Consider the following 16,509-nt stretch of genomic DNA (forward strand, 5'->3'; position numbering starts at 1 on the left):
ATCAGTTGTTCATTTTTGCCTGCGGTGACCTCCATTAGTTATCATTTCAGTTACCAGTTCTCAAAGGTGATAGTTTTTAAATCTTACAATCGTTTTCCTTGTTCTCAGATAATGCAGATACTATTCTTTTGAATAATTTTTCTTGTTGAGTTGGAAGGTTTGTTTTCAGACATTTCGTCACCATACTAGGTAACATCATCAGTGAGCCTTCGATGAAGCACTGGTGGTATAGCCCGCTTTCTACTTCTTTGTTTAGGTTTCCTTGGGTTGGTGATGTAATTTTCTGTGTCATTTCCTGTTCTTTTTCTGAGAGGGTGGTAAATGGGGTCCAAGTCGATGTGTTTGTTGATGGATAACCAATGAACACAGTACGCCAATTTCTCAACAACAAACCCAAACAAGGAGACAAAACGTGCACAGAAACCCGAAACACTTTCCCCTACATCAAAGACATCTCTGAAATGACTGCCAGCCTTCTCAGACCTCTTGGCATCATGGTAGCCCACAAAACCACCAACACACTAAAACAGCAGCTAATGAATGTAAACGACTCTAGCGAGTTTTGAGAAGATTTGTAGCTTAGGTTGAGGTTCCGCATGTAGGTTGATCACTGAGCTGGAAGGAACCTACATCCAGTAAAAGACCCTCTACAGACAACAAGCAATAATTTGCAAGGACTGTAACAAACACTACGTTGGACAAACAGGCAGAAAACTAGCTACCAGGATACATGATGAATGACTAGCCACAAAAAGACATGACCCACTATCACTAGTATCCTTACGTACAGATGAGGAAGGACACAACTTTGACTTGGACAACACATCCATCCTAGGACAAGTATGAGAATTCCTAGAAGCATGGCATTCCAACTGAAACTCTTGGATGCCATCTACTACCCTCCAAGGAAAAAGAACAGGAAATTACATCACCAGCCCAAGGAACCCAGAACATAAAAATAGAAAGCGGGACATAGCACCAGTCCTTCACCGGAGGCTCACTGATGATCCCTAGTGTGGTGATGAAACGTCTGAAAACAAACCTTCCAGCTCAGCAAGCAAGCTTACATCCGACCTCAACCTAAGCTACAAATCTTCTCAAAACTTCCTAACTATTCTTTTGAGTTTATTGCAAAGTGAAAAGAAGAGCTTTATAAGGTGCTACATGTAACCATTTATAAGCCTTTTTTTCTCTTCCTTTTCAATGGTTCCATGTCTCTTTAATTTGGGAGTCTTTCCTGAGAGACTTGTAAATTCTAAAGTTAGCTGTGTGATGTAAGTGTTAATACAGTACTGTAAGATCAAGAAATCTGTGCCAGTCTATGGCATGTAGTGTGCAAATGATGGGTTCTGCTATGTAGGATCCTTTGGTGTGGTTGGGCCTTAGAGTCAAACAATAGATTACTCTTTCCTCTCTAGTTATAAATCTGTTTACATTTTAATGGTATTACAAATAAATTTGCCAAAACTCAGAATTATGTCTCTTCAGATATGCAAGGTTAACATTAAAATCTGAGACATATCAATGTGAAAGGCCCGAGAAGGTTGCTAGTTGAATCGAGTACTTTGGACTACTTTGAGATATATTGATGTAATCAGGTAACCAGGATCTGTAATTTATTTTAGAAACTTTCATATAGTGGCACAGGTCATTTGGACCTACCTTGAATATTTATACTGAACTTAAGTGAATAACTTGTATCCTTGAACATGTCAAAATGATTCTTGTATTAACTTTGTTTAATAGCTATGAAAGACCATAAAATGTGCTAAATATTGTTGAAACTTTTCCAGTTCACCTGATTTTTAGTAATGGTTGAGTGCATAGCTGCTAAACTATACACTACTTTTGTAGCAGTTTTAGTAGCTCAGCGGTGCAAATACTAATATGATGACTGTTTTAGTCATATCTCAACCACTAATTATTGTTTTTATTATTGTGTATGATCTGGAAGTCCTCTAGTTTGGAGATTTTGTTCCTACTGTACCTAAGTTATATACCAAAAGTGAGCAATTAAAATATGGGAAGGACGCTTTTCATTCCTATATGTCAGAAAGGGATAGCTATGTGAAGAGTTATTGGTGTAAGAACCTGATTGTAAGCAATCAAATCGGTAACATTTGAAGCTCAAATTCATTTTATAGTATACAGGTCGTTGCAGTGACCTGGCTACAAACTATGTAATTGGGGTTTAAATATTTCAGGCTGTCCGAAATTAGGAAAGGATTAGCAATATTGGTCAGAGAATCGGTGGTGGAAAAAATCAGCATCAATAAGAGGGAGTCAGACATTGGAAATGGTGTTGGGTGAACTAAAAGCAAGTGTCTAGTGATAATGTCAAATGGAATTATATACTGGGAAGCACATGGTTATAGTGGAAGATTTTAATTAGCGAGTTTTGAGAAGATCTGTAGCTCACATTGAGGTTCTCCATGTAGTTTTGCTCACTCCATTTTGTCACCATACTGGGTAACATCTTCAGTGAGCCTCCGGGCGAAGGCTTCGTTCGGAGGCTCACTGAAGATGTTACCTAGTATGGTGACTAAATGTCTGAAAATGAACCTTCCAGCTCAGTCAACAAACCTACATTCAGAAGATTTTAATTTTTACCAACTTGAAATAAAATTGCTGAAGAAGTAAAAGCAATGGATTTCTGATATGCATTCTGGCCAGTTTAGATTAGATTGGTTACAGTGTGGAAACAAGCCCTTCGGCCCAACAAGTCCACACCGACCCGCCGAAGCGCAACCCACCCAGATCCATTCACCTACATTTACCCCTTCACCTAACACTACGGGCAATTTAGCTTGGTCAATTCACCTAACCTGCACGTTTTTTGGACTGTGGGAGGAAACCGGAGCATCCGGAGGAAACCCACGCAGACACGGGGAGAATGTGCAAACTCCACACAGTCAGTCGCCTGAAGCGGGAATTTGAACCCGGGCCTCTGGCGCTGTGAGGCAGCAGTGCTATAACCACTGTTAAAACTGTCCAGGAATAAATCATATTAGACTTAATAACATGATGAATCAAAATTGGTTAATATGAAAGAATTTATTGCAAATATTATGATTGAACTTGTCAAAAGAACCAAAGAAATTGGGATACTGTAACTCAGAAACAAAAACAGAAATTGCTGAAAAAACTCTAGCATTTATGGAGAAAGAGCAGAGTTAACATTTCGGGCCCAGTGACTTTTCTTTAGAACTGTTTGAACTTGATATTGAGGTTGAATAGGGAAGGTTAAGTGAACAAATAAACCAGGATTTTAAAGAGGTGAGCAATGAATTGCTCACTGAATCAGGTCAAGCTCTTGGTATATAATGCTTCAGATAGTGTGAAGTAATTAAAGCAGTATTTTGTCAAACACAAAACTTGTGCATGCCCTTTTAAAACTCCATGTATCTTAAGAATTTTATCAACAAACAAGATGGTAAGAAAGGCTTACACAATTTTAAATGGAAGCATGGCAAACTAAAATGATTACAGGAAAGACTAAGTGATATAAAGACTATGCATATAAATGTACATTTGTAAAGGATAGCAAACTAACATTAATTTTGTAAACAAATTAAGGAATTAAGACAGAAGCAGGTAAGAATATGGTAGATAAATGGAAATTGCAGATTTGGTTAAATGAATATAGTGTTTCAGGAGAGGAAGGAATGGTTTGAATGATGGAGAAAATATTTAGTCCTGAGGTAGATTAAATACCTCGAGCTGGGAATACACACCCTATTAGTTTGAAAGAAAGAATTGATGTAATTGTAGATGCTGTCCAGTATTTTAAGACAGGAGCAAATGAAAGAATTTTCAGACCTGTCAGGTGTAACAGAAGTTGCTAGAATCTGTCGGCAGAGTCAGAGTAAAGAAAATTTGAACAAGTATCAGCTGACCAGCATTTTTATATGGAATTGAGATATGCAGGTCATGTGTGAATAATCGAGCTGATTCTTTTGAGAACAAACTAGTGCCTGCAATGTTATCTTTGTGGACTTGCCAAAAGTATCGGATAAGTTCCACATAGCAGACTATTAGCATTGTGAGCATGTGAATTTGAAGGGTTACCTTGGGATATGGGTTGAAGATTAGTTAAGTTGAAATCAAAATAAGAATATAAGAAATTTATAGTGATTTATAGAATATGACCAATGATATTCTCTAGTGATTACTGGGCCTCAACTTTTGACCAAATATATTAATGACCTGTATAGTTGCAGTAAGACTTCCCTGCACTAATCCTCTTGAAATAATAGCCAATATTCCATTCACCTTCCTGATTACCTGCTGTAACTGTGTGCTCAGTTTCTGTATTTCATGTGCAGAAGAACGCCAAGTTTTCTACATTTTCTCACCATTTAATAATACTTTTGTACCTGTGCCAATAATCAGTTTTGCCTATTTGTTTGTCTGTGTCTAATGGGATCAGAGTTTAATTAGGAAAGTTATATGCCAAGGGCTGAAGTTGTACACATAATGGTAAGGTCCTTGGAAATGTTGCTGGGCAAAGATCTTGGGTTGCAGATTCATTGTTCCTTGGAAGTGGAGTCCCAGGTAGGCAGAATAATGAAGGAGGCATTTGGTATGCTTGTCCTTATTGGTCAGTGCATTGAGTATAGGAATTGGGGGGTCATGTTGCAGCTGTACCGGACATTGGTTAGACCACTTTTGGAATGCAATTCTGGTCTCCTTCCTAGTGGAAAGTTGTTGTGAAACTAGAAAGGGTTCAGGAAATATTTACAAGGATATTGCCAGGGTTGGGGAGCTTGTGGTCCCAAAAGGCTGAATAGGCTGAGACTATTTTCCCTGGAGAGATGAAGACTGAGGGGTAAGCTTAGAGGTTTCTAAAATCATGAGTTCAGATAAGGTAAATAGGCAAGGTCTTTTCCCTGGGATGGGGGAATCAGAGACTAGAGGCTATAGGTTTCAGGTGAGAGGGGAAAGATTTAAAAGAGACCTAAGGAACAACGTTTTCTCAGTGTGGTGTGTAGAGAGGAGCCTCAATTATCCGGAATTCGATTAACCGAACGAAATACTCCTTGCCCATGTCCTTCGGATAATCCAGATTCCTCACTATATAGAGTGAACTGCCAGAGAAAGCGGTGGAGGCTGGTACAGGATTTAAAAGGCATCTGGATGGGTATGTAAATAGGAAGGGTTTAAAGAGATATGGGCCAAATGCCATCCACTTAGAGCCAGGGAAGTCGCATCAAAATGTTTTCCTAATGACAGGAAATTAAAAACTGTGGAGAAATACAGAAATCACAAAAAGCTAGTCAGCTGATACACACAAAAGCTTGAATAATTTGATTAAAACTTTTTTTTTTCTATTTCAACATTTGGGATAGGAAGCATATTTCTATTAGATGATTTTTAGTCAGAACTTGTCTAGAAATTGTTCAATTCTGATCACGTCAAGAAGGATTTTTGAATTTGATGTGCTGTACAGTGCAGATTTACAAAAAATGATATTACATAGATATGGTTGTATTTTCCTAATAGGTGATATTTTTGAACTGTTTAAAATAACTTTATTCAAGTAACCATGGAGAAGTTATTGCCTCCAGAGTTTAGAAAAATAAGAACTGATCTTATTGATTGTGGCAAAATTCTTGTATAGCTTGACAGTAGATTCAGGAAGAATCTTTACCCTGGCTTCCAAGTTTAGAACCAGGGAACTGTCTCAGAACGAAGACCAAATTATTTAGGACTGAGATGAGAAATTTCTTCTTTCAACATGGTGAATTTTTGAAATTCGCTAAGCTATTGAGCATATTTAAGACATACTAATAGATTTCTTGACATTGAAGATATCAAGGGATATGGATATAATGCAGAAAATGTCATTGAGGTAGAAGATCATTTGTGATCTACTGGAATTGCCGTACCGGCCTGAGGAGCCAAATTATTAATTTCTCTTCACAGTATTCCTACGTACTTTGGAAGATTCTCGAAGAATTGGGCAAAATCTCAAAAATCAGAGCCATATTATTGACAATTGAAATAAGAAAGTATTTCTCAGTCATGAGAACCTGAAAGTGTCTCACCCAAAATACTCTGGATGTTGAGTTAGTTGTAATTAAGATTATCAAAGGATATAAAGCAAAGATTTGCAAATGGAGGTGACGTAGAGATTAGCAATAATCTAAATAGTAGAATGGATTTATTGGGCTGCATGACCATTCTTATGTTCCCAAATAAAAAATTTGCATTAGATCAAAGTTGGCTGATTCTACTTGATGGGTGTCTTGCTTGGCTTTCTATTATTGGAATGATGGTTTCCATGTGACTTTGTTCACTTTGCACATTACAAAATAATTTTACTGGAGCATAGTATTTATAGAACTACATGACTACCATAGAAAAGTGTTTATCTGACAACTGTTAACAGCTGAGTGGTCAGGATGGCTTTAATAAATTTTGCTCTCAGTTATCCTTGGTGTGGGAAGTAGTTTCCACAGAATCTGCATTTCTCTTTGCTTTCTCCATTCCAGCCTTTCCAGTTTCCTTGTGCTTTTATAAAATGTCCTTCATTTGTGCTGAATTCATTCACGTTGGAGGAATGTATTACAAGTTTTATTTTGTCTAATAATGTTCTACATATCGTAATGTAAGTGGCATCTGACTTTGACTGTATATGAGAGCTGTCACATTGTGGTAGATTTTGTGATTAAAACAATTTTGTGTACTCTATCTACAACGAGACCCAAGGAAAATAAGTGAGAATGTTATGTTAAGTTTTCTTTTTTCATGACCTGGTTAGAATAAAAGATTGACCCAGAGTATGATGTCAATTCGTTGCATCTGTTCGAATAGTTTAAATTCCATAGTTCAAATTTCCTATTCAGTTGAATAGGCTTTAATTTCGCTACTAATCAGGGGCAGGTTAGCTGTGTGTGCACTGATGATTTGTGATACTGGCAACAGTTTTGAATTTTAGGAATAAATCCTATGTGATTTGAGTTCAAAATGTAGTTTATTCCAGTGCACTAATATACATAATATTGACTGTCATAACTTATCAATACTGACCACCCTCCCTCCACCCAACCACCACCAATGTTGAGTTGCCATTTGCCAGAACCTTGATTCAATTTTTTAAAAATTGACTACAAGAGTAGCATAGGCTGAGTATTCTTCAGTGACTAACTTGCCTCTTGCTACCAACTATAAAACATGGTAAAAGCATAGTGCAGTGCTTCCTTGCCTTGTTTGTTGATGACTGCAAATGAAACAGAATAAGTACAAGAAATGATCTAGAATTGAATGATGTACAATCTAGATGAGTGGTAAGAAATAAGGAGATGACATTTGTGGGAATAGTATATTCCTGAACAGTAGCTGTTCTGTAGGATAGTGAATAAATCTGGATTTAAGGCATGTGAAAATGACAGTAGGTTACTCATGGGTGATTTTAATCTTCGATTAAAGTTCTGCACTTTGGCTTGAAGAATAGAGGAGCTGCATAGTATTTAACTGAAGAAAGACTGTAGGAAGCTACAGCATGAAAGGATTTTGGAGTCTTTGTGCATAAATCACATAACAGCTTTTATACAGGTTTAGGTAATGGGCAGGCAAATGGAATGTTGACCTTTTAATACTAAAGGAAATGAAGTACAAAGATAATTCTGAAGATAATTCATACAGGGCTTGAAACATTAACTCTGTGTTTCTCTTGCCACAGATGTTGCCAGAAGTGCCTATGTCTGTGCTTATTTGATAAATATGGGGATGCTTTGCTAAACTATACGAGGCGTTAGTCACTTGGAGATCGTGAGGACTGCGCTAATCAGACCACAGCTGGAATACTCCAAACAGTTTTGGAATCCCTTTATTTAAGGAAAGACATTGGAGGCAGTCTAAAGAAGGTTAACTAAGCTGATCCCAGTTCTGGAAGAACCATCTCCTGAGAGATTAAATAGGTTTGACCTGTATAGAGGAACCTCGATTATCCGAATGAGATGGGCAGGCACTATTTCATTCGGATAATCTATTATTCAGTTAATCAATTAAATGTCTTTCCTCTGGGGCTCGGAGTTTTTAAAGTCTGCTCCTCGTTCAGGAGACTGCAGCAGCACACAGTGCGTGAGCCCCTGCCCCCAATCCTGTCGAACACACCCCCCTCTTCCCCCATCCAACCTTGCCACTGCCCCATCCAACCATGCCCCTGCCCTCAACCCCGTCCAACACCACCACCCCCCCGCACCCCAGCCCTGTCCAACCTTGCCCCCCCCCCAACTTGTCCAACACCACCCCCTCTGCACCCAACCCTGTCCAACACTGCCCCGCCCCTTCTCTGGGGCAGCTGGACTGGACATCAGTCGGCACGGTGGCACAGTGGTTAGCACTGCTGCCTCACAGCGCCAGAGACCCGGGTTCAATTCCCGCCTCAGGCGACTGACTGTGTGGAGTTTGCACATTCTCCCCGTGTCTGCGTGGGTTTCCTCCGGGTGCTCCGGTTTCCTCCCACAGTCCAAAGATGTGCAGATCAGGTGAATTGGCCATGCTAAATTGCCCGTAGTGTTAGGTAAGGGGTCGATGTAGGGGTATGGGTGGGTTGCGCTTCGGCGGGGCGGTGTGGACTTGTTGGGCCGAAGGGCCTGTTTCCACACTGTAAGTAATCTAATCTAATCTAATCTAATCAACAACAAGACTGCTGCTGCTGATTTTGTGGGATGAGTGTCCAAATAGCACGCACGCACGTGCACACAGCCATAGACACAACTTTTTGACAGGTTCCACTTTTGTCCTGTACAGGACATGTTGGAGAAATTATCTGGGGAGGGGGGGTTTAGGGTACACCCCTCTACAACTCCAGGCAACGTGGGGAGAGAGAGAGAGAGAGAGAGAGAGAGAGAGGGCGGGAAGTCAGTCATTTGGAGACTGTGCCTATTTAATCACTGTAAACAAAAGACACGATGACTGTTGGAAACATGCCTTTGATGAAATGTCTGTCGGGACCAGGAGATCTCCTTCAGATAATCTGATTTTCGGATAATTGGTATTCAGATAATCAAGGTTCCTCTGTACTCATTGGTGTTTAGAAGAGTGAGAGGACACTTATTGAAACATGAAAAGGAGCGTGCTTGGCAGGATAGATGCTGGAAAAGGTGGTTTCCTCTAAGTGGGAGAGTATAAAACCAGAGGTCATTATTGCACAATAAGCTATTGCCCATTTAAGATGGATGAGGAGGAATATCTTTTTTTTCCAGATGGTAGAGAACCTGTAGAATTCTTTAGCACAGAGGGATGTAGAGACTGTGTATTTAGGTTTCAATCTCACCCTTGACTATACCTATCTGTCAGAAATGGAATCAAGGGTTATGGGGAAAAGGCAGAAAAGTGGACTTGAGGATTGTCAGATTAGCCATAATCTCCTTGGAGCAGACTGGATGGGCTGAATGACCAAACTTGGTCTCATGGAATATCAAATTGGTAAAAGTAATCATGAGGAAAAAATCATTTTATATTCAGGGCAGTTCCTAGAATAGTCAAGGGCCTAAAGGCAAAGGAGGAAATAAATGCACTTGCTATCATTAGAAATAAATTACGAGGCAAACTGATGGTGCAAAGGGTGTCAAGGCTTCTGACCTGACGGGATCCCTCCTAAGATTTTGAAGCAAGTTGCTACAGAAGTAAAGGATGGAGTGGTACCCATTTGCAATAATCATCAGATTCTGTAACAGTCCCAAGAATTCGAAAACTGTCTGTGACACCTTTTTTTTTAAAAAGTGAGGGGGGGGGGGTCACAAAAAAAACTTACGATTGTTCACCCCCATCTCTTTGCTTCCTTTCAGCCACTTAATCTGATGCTGATGGTGTTCTTGGTGCATGTCGCCTGATGCCCTAATTCCTGCCTCTGCCTTTGGGTCTGGTCATAGAAGCTGGTGCAGCCTGGTTTGGGCAAATCTGATGAAAATTACAGAAGTTAAACCTTTCTGCTAAAATGAGCGAGGTTTTCATTTATTTCCGTGTGTATTTATACTTTGGAGTTTGCAAGCACTTAATTTCTACATCACATTCCTACTCCCAAACTTGTTAAAGTAAGACTTCTAAAAGATTGTTGACCTGAAATGTTCGTTCTTTGTCTTTCCACATGTTGTCTGACTTGCCATCAACACCCTGAATAATTTGTGAAGTAACTTATGTAGCAGCTAAGAGTTCTCATCACATACTTGAAGGGGAGGCAAGGCATTAGCACAGTGGTTTAGTAATCTAGAGGCCCTGGTTAATTCTCTGGTGATAAATTTGAAACACTTTGTGACAAGTTTTTTTAAATCCACTTGTGGGATATGGATGTCACTAGCTGGACCAACATTTATTGCCTGTCCCTAGATGTCTGTCAGAAGGTGGGAGTGAGTTGCCTTAAAACACTGCAGTTCATGTTTTGTAGGTGGACACTCAATTCCATTAGGGAGGGAATTCCAGAATTTTGACTCAGTAACACTGAAGGAAAGGCAATATATTTTCAAATCAGGATAGTATGTGGCTTGGAGTGGAGCTTACAGATGGTGGTGTTCCCAGGTGTCTGCTTCCCTTGTTGTTCTAGATGGAAGGAGTCATGGGTTTGAAAGGTGCTGTCTAAGGATCTTTGAATTTCTACAGTACATCTTTTAAATCGTATACACTGATGTGATGGAGGGAGTGGATGTTTGTGCATCTGATGCCAATCAAGCAGGCTGCTTTGTCCTCAATGATGTCAAACTTCTGGAGTTTTACTGGAGCTGCCATTATCCAGACAAGTGGGAAGTATTCCATCACCATCCTTACTTGTAGATGGTGGACAAGCTTTGGGGAGTCAGTATGAGAGTTACTCACCGCAGTATTCCTAGCCTCTGACCTGCTTTTATAGCCACTCTATTCATGTGGCAATTCCAGTTCAGTTACTAGTCATAATGACTTCCAGGATGTTGATAATGGCATAACACTCAGTGAATCACCTGATTGATTGATTGATTGTTAAAGGGTGGTTCTTCATAGAATTTATAGAATCCCGACAGTGTGGAAACTGGCCCTTTGGCCCAACAAGTTCACACCGACCCTCCGAAGAGTAACCCACTCAGACTCATTACCCCTACCCTATATTTACCCCTGACTAATACACCTAACCTACACATCCCTGAATACTATGGGCAATTTATTATGGCTATCCACTGAACCTGCATATCTTTGGACCGTGGGAGAAAACTGGAGCACCCGGAGGAAACCCACGCAGACACTGGGAGAATGTGCAGAATCCACACAGACAGTCGCCCGAGGTTGGAATTAAACCCAGGTGCCTGGTGCTGTGAGGCAGCAGTGCTAATCACTGAGCCACCATGCCACCTAATCTGCTTAGATTGTTGTTCATCAATGAATCATTGACTGACATTTGTGTGGTCTGAATGTTACTTGCCACTTTTTAGCCCATGCTTGGATATTATCCAGTCTTGTTGCATTTGAACATGGTCTGCTTCAATACCTGAGTTGTCACAAATTGTGCTGAACATTGTACAATCATTGGCGAGCATCCCCACTTCGGATCGTATGATGCAAGGAAAGTCGTTGAAGCAACTAAAGATAGTTTGGCGTAGGGCATTAGATAGGCTTAGATAGTGGCATTTAAGTTTAATTAATGAATCTGGATAAAAAAACTAATGCAGTAGTATTTGTCCTAAAAATCTATCTGGCTCACTAATGTTCTTTTAAGGAGGGAAAATCTGTCATCTTTATGTAGTCTGACCCACAACGATATGGTTGACTGTCAAAATGTCCTCTGGCTCCACTTGAGCAATTGGGGATGGTCAATAAGTACTCAATTAGCCAGCAATGCCTCTTCCCCATGAAAGGATAAAAACAAATGCATATGACAAAGTCAAAACATTTGGAAATCATCTTTTATAGAAAGACTGACTGTGTATCAAATCTAAATAGATTCATCTTAGAATTACATTTTTGAGTTCTGAGCTCCAATGTGGAAATTAACCATGAATTCCAAAGTTGATTTTATTAAATATTTCAACCATTGAGATGTTATCCTTAATTGTGCAACATTTTGTCCTTCAAAAATTAGCATGGTTTCTTCTATCCCAAGGCTCAATGTTGACCTCAGGAATTTATTTTTCAGAATAAAGTAATTGGTATTCCAAAGAGTATGTACTTCTGTTTAATCTCCATTTATTCAATAGACTTACTTGTTTTGAAGCCTTTATTCTTGATCTGAGCATACAGTATATTTTGATGAGGTCACGTAGTTACCTGCTCTATTGCTTGATATTATTAACAAATTGGCGAACATTTAGTTGTGTCCACAGGCAATCTTGTGGGTCTCTCTCTCTCTCTCTCTCTCTCTCTCTCTCTCTCTCTCTCTCTCTCTCTCTCTCTCTCTCTCTCATTTGTTAACATGTTGCCACAGCATTGTGGTATGAATTATTCTGGTAAATCTTAAATCATTGCAATGCATTGTAGTTGAAATTTCCAACATCAATTCAAAACCATGTGTATTTGCACTAAATAGTCTATAAATAAGCCTGTTACAAAAAGCATTTGGTGTACTGGATTTTATAACCTGAAGCATAAAGTGTGATAAAGATGTTATGTAATGCCAAAGTAAATCACTGAGTAGACCTCAGTGAGAGTATTGTATCCAGTTTTAACTACCATTATCTCATAGGGTGGCAAAACCTTGAAGTGAATAAGTAAAGGGACGGCTGGAAAATGGGAAGCCTTCAGAAGTGAGATAACGAGAGTCCAGAGAAAGGTTTTTCCTGTTAGGGCGAAAAGAAAGACTGGGAGGTATAGGGAATGTTGGATGACTAAAGACATTGAGGGTTTGGTTAAGAAAAAGAAGAAACCAAATGTCAGGTATAGACAGGATAGATTGAGTGAATCCTTAAAGTATAAAGGAAATAGGAGTATACTTAAGAGGGCAAAAGGGGGCATGAGATAGTTTTGGCAAATAGAATTAAGGAGAATCCAATCGGATTTTATAAATACTTTAAGAACAAAAGGGTAACTAGGGAGAGAATAGGGCCCATCAAAGATCCACAAGGCGGCCTTTGTGTGGAGGCGCAGAAAATGGGGGAGATACTAAATGAGTATTTTGCATGAATATTTACTGTGAAAAAAGATATAGAAGATAGACTGTAGGGAAATCGATGGTGACATCTTGCAAGATGTCGCCAATTACAGAGGAGGTAGTGCTGGATGCCTTGAAATATGTAAAGTTGGATAAATCCCTAGGTTCAGGTGTCCCCTCGAACACTGGGAAGCTAGAGAAGTGATTGCTGGGTCTCTTGCTGAGATATTTGTATCATCGATAGTCACAAGTGAGGTACCGGAAGACTGGAGGTTGGCTAACGTGGTGCCACTGTTTAAGAAAGGTGGTAAGGACAAGCCGGGGAACTATAGACCAGTGAGCCTGACCTCGGTGGTGGGCAAGTTGTTGGAGGGAATCCTGAGGGACAGGATGTACTTGTATTCGGAAAGACCAGGACTGATTAGAGATAGTCAACCTGGCTTTGTGTGTGGGAAATCATGTCTCTCAAACTTGATTAAGATTTTTGAAGAAGTAACAAAGAGGATTGATGAGAGCAGAGCGGTAGATGTGATCTATCTGGACTTCAGTGAGGCGTTCAACAAGGTTCCCGGGAGACTGGTTCGCGAGGTTAGATCTCATGGAATACAGGGAGAACTAGCCATTTGGATACAGAACTGGCTCAAAGGTAGAAGACAGAGGGTGGTGGTGGAGGGTTGTTTTTCAGACTGGAGGCCTGTGACCAGTGGAGTGCCACAAAGATCGGTGCTGAGTCCTCTACTTTTTGTCATTTACATAAATGATTTAGATGCGAGCATAAGAGGTACAGTTAGTAAGTTTGCAGATGACAGGTGAAGAGGGTTACCTCCGATCACAATAGGATCTTGACCAGATGGGCCAGTGGGCTAAGAAGTGGCAGGTAGAGTTTAATTCCGATAAATGCACGGTACTGCATTTTGGGAAAGCAAATCTGAGCAGGACTTGTACACTTAATGGTAAGGTCCTAGGGAGTGTTGCTGAACAAAGGGACCTTGGAGTGCAGGATCATAGCTCCTTGAAAGTGGAGTCACAGGTAGATAGGATAGTGAAGAAGGTGTTTGGTAAGCTTCCTTTATTGGTCAGAGCATGGAGTACTGGAGTTGGGAGGTCATGTTGCGGCTGTACATGACATTGGTTAGGCTGCTGTTGAAATATTGCGTTCACTTCTGGTCTCCTTCCTATCGGAAAGATGTTGTGAAACTTGAAAGGGTTCCGACAAGATTATAGAGATTTACAAAATTAGGAGGGGCATGGATAGGGTAAATAGGCAAAGTCTTTTCCCTGGTGTCAGGGAGTCCAGAACTAGAAGGCATAGGTTTAGGGTGAGAGGGGAAGGATATAAAAGAGACCTTTAGTGGCAACCTTTTCACTCAGGCGGTGATACGTGTATGGAAGGAGCTGCCAGAGGAAGTGGTGGAGGCTGGTACAATTGCAACATTTAAGAGGCATTTGGATGGGTATATGAATAGGAAGGGTTTGGAGGGATATGGGCCGGTTGCTGGCAGGTGAGACTAATTGGGTTGAGATATGTACTGTATGAGTACTGTACAGATCAAACTTACAAGATTCATGCCGGGGATCAGAAGACACTTTGGAGAGAATAAAGAAGTTGGTGGTGTTCTTGGAGCTGAGAATGTTAAGAAGACAGTTGTGTTTACATGTTTGGCTTTGACAGAAGAATTAGTGAGGTAGCCACCATGCCGCCCCAAATTGAGGATGGCCCATACGGGCATCCTCAATTTGGGATGGCGCAGTGGCTCAGTGGTTAGCACTGAAGCCTCACAGCACCAGGATCCAAGGTTCAATTCCAGCCTTGGATGACTGTGTGTGGAGTTTGCGCATTCTCCCTGTGTCTGCGTGGGTTTCTTCCCACAGTCCAAAGATGTGCAGGTCAGGTGAATTAGCCATGCTAAATTGTCCATAGTGTTAGGTGCATTAGTCAGAGGGAAATGGGTCTGGGTGGGTTACTCTTCGGAGGGTCGGTGCGGTCTGGTTGGGCCGAAGGGCCTGTTTCTACACTAGGGAATCTAATCTAATCAAGATACGTTTATACCCAGTCAGATTATCACCGTGAAAGATGGATTTCAATGCAGGTTATTCATTGTTGACTTCAAAAAAATTTGCACATTTAAAAGGTGAAAATCTAGAAACCGAGGAGCATCCAAATAAGTTGGGGGATCTCTGCAAAATAAGGTCTGTTCCTGGCTAAGAGAATTCAAAAGAACCAGAGAGTGATGAGAATTTATTTTCCCTAAAGATCAAGGTCTAATGTGGATTGCATTACCTTTGAGGATAGTGGAAACAGATTCAATTAGAAATTGGATATATACATTTACAGGGCAATGTGGAAAAAGCAGGGGACTGGAACTTGTCCTTTTATGGAAGAAAGAACACAAGACTGACATCCTATGAATACAACTAGAAACATTTTCTTCTGTTCCTCTGATAGAAATTGTATTTTTTAATTTATAATCAAGACCTGATAGTAAATCAGGTAACAGTTTAGTACCACTAAACTCGCATGTCCAGTCATACATAGTGTTAACTTTTTCTTTGCTGATGTTTCCAGTAATGCTGATTTTTTTTTTCTCTCTCACTCCACTCTCTCTCTCACTCCACTCTCTCTCTCACTCCACTCTCTCTCTCACTCCACTCTCTCTCTCACTCCACTCTCTCTCTCACTCCACTCTCTCTCTCACTCCACTCTCTCTCTCACTCCACTCTCTCTCTCACTCCACTCTCTCTCTCACTCCACTCTCTCTCTCACTCCACTCTCTCTCTCACTCCACTCTCTCTCTCACTCCACTCTCTCTCTCTCTCTCCACTCTCTCCACTCTCTCTCACTCTCTCTCTCTCTCTCTCCACTCTCTCTCTCTCTCCACTCTCTCTCTCTCTCCACTCTCTCTCTCTCTCCACTCTCTCTCTCTCTCCACTCTCTCTCTCTCTCCACTCTCTCTCTCCACACTCTCTCTCTCTCCACACTCTCTCTCTCTCCACACTCTCTCTCTCTCTCCACACTCTCTCTCTCTCCACACTCTCTCTCTCTCCACACTCTCTCTCTCTCCACACTCTCTCTCTCTCTCTCTCTCTCTCTCTCTCTCCACTCTCTCTCTTTCCTCTCTCTCTCTTTCCTCTCTCTCTCTTTCCTCTCTCTCTCTTTCCTCTCTCTCTCCACTCACTCTCTCTCTCTCTCTCTCTCTCTCTCTCTCTCTCTCTCTCTCTCTCTCTCTCTCCACTCTCTCTCTCTCCACTCTCTCTCTCTCCACTCTCTCTCTCTCTCTCCACTCTCTCTCTCTCTCTCTCCACTCTCTCTCTCTCTCTCTCCACTCTCTCTCTCCACACACACACTCTCTCTCTCTCTCTCTCTCCACTCTCTCTCTCTCTCTCTCTCTCCACTCTCTCTCTCTCCACTCTCTCTCTCTCCACTCTCTCTCTCCACTCTCTCTCTCTCCACT

General features: G+C 40.9%; 1 protein-coding gene across 2 annotated transcripts in view; it reads left to right on the forward strand.

Annotated features, from left to right (window-relative positions):
- Positions 1-16,509, forward strand: part of LOC140463088 (microtubule-associated protein RP/EB family member 1-like) — an 85,486-nt gene that overhangs the window by 7,369 nt on the left and 61,608 nt on the right. The gene's annotated exons all lie outside the window — the stretch shown is intronic.

This window comes from Chiloscyllium punctatum, chromosome 37 (assembly GCF_047496795.1).
Source record: "Chiloscyllium punctatum isolate Juve2018m chromosome 37, sChiPun1.3, whole genome shotgun sequence".
Taxonomy (NCBI): domain Eukaryota; kingdom Metazoa; phylum Chordata; class Chondrichthyes; order Orectolobiformes; family Hemiscylliidae; genus Chiloscyllium; species Chiloscyllium punctatum.